The sequence below is a fragment of the Pteropus vampyrus genome, unplaced genomic scaffold (assembly GCF_000151845.1).
Source record: "Pteropus vampyrus isolate Shadow unplaced genomic scaffold, Pvam_2.0 Scaffold5, whole genome shotgun sequence".
Classification (NCBI taxonomy): Eukaryota; Metazoa; Chordata; class Mammalia; order Chiroptera; family Pteropodidae; genus Pteropus; species Pteropus vampyrus.
In genome coordinates, this window is record NW_011888786.1 from 5765512 (window position 1) to 5768673 (window position 3162).

General features: G+C 37.5%; 1 protein-coding gene across 2 annotated transcripts in view; it reads right to left on the bottom strand.

The window, feature by feature from the left end:
- KCNIP4 (potassium voltage-gated channel interacting protein 4) overlaps window positions 1-3162 on the bottom strand; it is a 979993-nt gene that overhangs the window by 851358 nt on the left and 125473 nt on the right. The gene's annotated exons all lie outside the window — the stretch shown is intronic.

Below are 3162 nucleotides of genomic sequence, written 5' to 3' on the forward strand. Positions count from 1 at the left end.
AAAAAAATGCATTGGAAGTTAGTGGTTTTACTTTTGGCTTATTCACATTCTAAGATGTCAACCTGCCAAATACAGAAATATATATACAAGATGTCTTCTTGAAACCGGACATAATGACATATTTTTAATGTGAAAAAAAAATTATAAGTAGATGTCAAAAATCTTGAGTGTTAACTATAAAGACAAACACTTTATTCCCAAAGATATATTTTCATTTGGAATAATCTGATGAAAATCCAAATACATCAAGTAAAATGCAGAATTTATCATCAACAAGTACAACTCTTGGGTCCTTCACATAGCATTTTCACTTATTTTATGATGAGCATGTCCTAAATTTAGTTTCTTTCTACTCTTTATCAGAGTAAATTCCGTCAATTATCTTTGAGTCAATGTTGAGTTGACATTAACTTAATATTTCCAAAACCTTCAAGTCATTTCTTGTAACCAAGGGGCCTTTTAAGCTAAATCATCTGAGTGAAACAGGAATGAAATTGTTGGTGAACTCTGAAGATATATTTTTGACTGCCCCGACCCCATCCTAGCCCTCCCAAACAGCAGGTCTTTTAAACTGATTGTAAGACAGTAGAGATGAGTCCATTTAAACTAGTAGTTGTCAACAATTACTGTGTATCAGAATCACTTGGGGAGCAATAGATGTTCAGACCCCATTCACCCCAATTTTGTTTTTTGGAATATAATTTACATGCCATGCATTCACCCATTTAAAGTGTCCAATTCAATGGATTTTAGTGTATTCACAGGGCTGTGCAACTCAACAAAATCAATTCTAGAATGTTTTCCTCACTTAAAACAAAACCCTTACCCATTAGGTATCAAACCCAGAATCCATTCCCCAAAGCCTTATGTCACCACCGATCTACTCTCTGTCTCTATGGATTTGCCTATTCTGAACATTTCATATAAAGGGAATTATATAACATGTGGCCTTCTTTACACAGCATAAGTTTCATCCATGTTGTAGCATGAATCAGTACCCCATTCCTTAATATTGGCAAAGAGTATTCAATTGCTTGCATATACCACATTATTTTTTATCCATTCATCAGTTGATGGACATTTGGGTTGTTTTTACCTTTGCCTATTACTCAGTATGCCACCTACCTGGCCATAGTCAGTATACAAAGCATTATATTATACTTGAACCAGATAGGCTAGTATCCTTCCCCAATCTACTGCAGGCTGGGTTATGTTGTAGTACCAACCAACTAGGAAATCTCAGCACCTTAAAAGAGCAAAGTACAGATACACCTCCATCAGGAGTAAACGTGGAGACTCTGCTCATTACGGTCACTCAGAGTCCCCGAACTGACATACGCTTCTCTGATTTCAGGGGGAGGAAAATAAAAGATCATGGTGAACCACACCCTGATTCTTAAATCTACTTCTCGGAAGAGACACACTTTACTTCTTTGGTCAAAGCAAGTCATATGCCAGGGTTGAGTTCAAAAGGGAGGCTATTACATTTCTCTTACAGAGAGAAGCATCCCAATTTTTTGGGGGGAGGAGGGAGGGTGCTTTTCCTTTCAGCTTGCTACATTGAGATGCTGTAAGCCTAGAACTGAAGGGACCCACAGGCCAAACGGAAACAGAAAAGCTGAGAGTGAAGTTCAGGGTAGCCTCTGAGGCTGGCTATATCCTTGGACTTGCTTGTTGCATGAAACAATAATGTCAATAATCTCTCTTTTTCCTTCAACCAGTTATGAATGGGTTTCTATTGCTTATAACCGACAATGGTCAGACAACTTTTCCTGGAAGGTCAGGACATGACATACTGTGAGCTGAGATGCCAGAGATCACAACAAGTAACCAAGTGTCTCTAAGAGTGTCACACTTAATCACTCTGACACCCACATCAAAACAAAAGGATTATGACATCTACCTTATACGTTCTTATGAGGATAAAGAGTTAATGCCCAAAGCTATCCAAGTCACCATCTGCCACATAGCCAGAGTTCATAAAATCAGTCTCTCTTCCTCCCTTCTTTTCCTTATTCCTTCCTCCTGCCTTCCTCCAGGCTAAAAACGATGCAATATTTCATCTTCATATTGTTATCACCCAAAAATGTTTACTGGGTTTAATAAACACCTGTGGAATGAATGAAAGAGGGTGATTGGGACAGAGCATGGGGCTGAGAGCAGAAATACTCTCGGCACAAGGAAAATGCAAATAAACTGAAACCTTGGCATTGACCCCAAGGAGATCAATGAGCCTCAAGCAGTCAAGGTGCATCACACACACAAGATTTTCAGCATTTATCAAAGAGGAATAAGATGCCTGTGATGGGTCTCAGCTGAGCACCGATTCACTTGACCTCAATAACAGACACTGGGGAAGTTCCTTTATCTCTTCAAATACTTCTCTATGTCCAGGGGGACTACACCACATAGGCCAAAGGTAGAATAGAGCATGAGCTTAAGGAATCCAGTATCGACGTCCCTGCACCATTGTCTTTCATTGTCTTTTTTTTTTTTAACTTCAAAAATTAAGTGCCACATATACTACCCAACTCAAAGCAGAAGCTGCATCAGTCATTATCAAACCCATCCTTCACTGCCCTGAGGTGACTAGATTTCAAGAAAAAGTCACAGGGAACAACAAAACACTTGGTCAGTATTAAGAAGGAAAATAAAGAGCATGAAAAATGTGATGACTTCCTCTACAAAAATAGATTGTATCTCTGTTTGAAAAGCTTGAATATAAACCTTTACATTCATTTTGAAGCTTCTTGTCTATTTGTAAAATTATTCTCCATTAATTTCAAGAAGGCCAAATTCATTGTATACTTTTTGCCCACCTCAAAACTTAAAACAAAGAAGGGGACCCTATTTTATGCATTTGCTTGTTGATTTATTTACTTAGTGGAGGGTAATAGGAAAAATAAGTAATAGGTTCATTCCATAATATATATATATTATGTATATTGCATTGATTTGCACACTGCACAGGACTGAATAATAACATAATAGATGACCATATTTTATAATGCTTTACGAACTTAGAAAGTATTTGTACACACGTGCTTTATTTCTTACAGAAAGCTTCTAAAGAGGATATAACAGGTAAAATCACTAATTGACAAATGAGGAAACCAAGATCTGGATTTGTCAAGTAAGCTGCCCAGTAATTGTCTAGAAAGT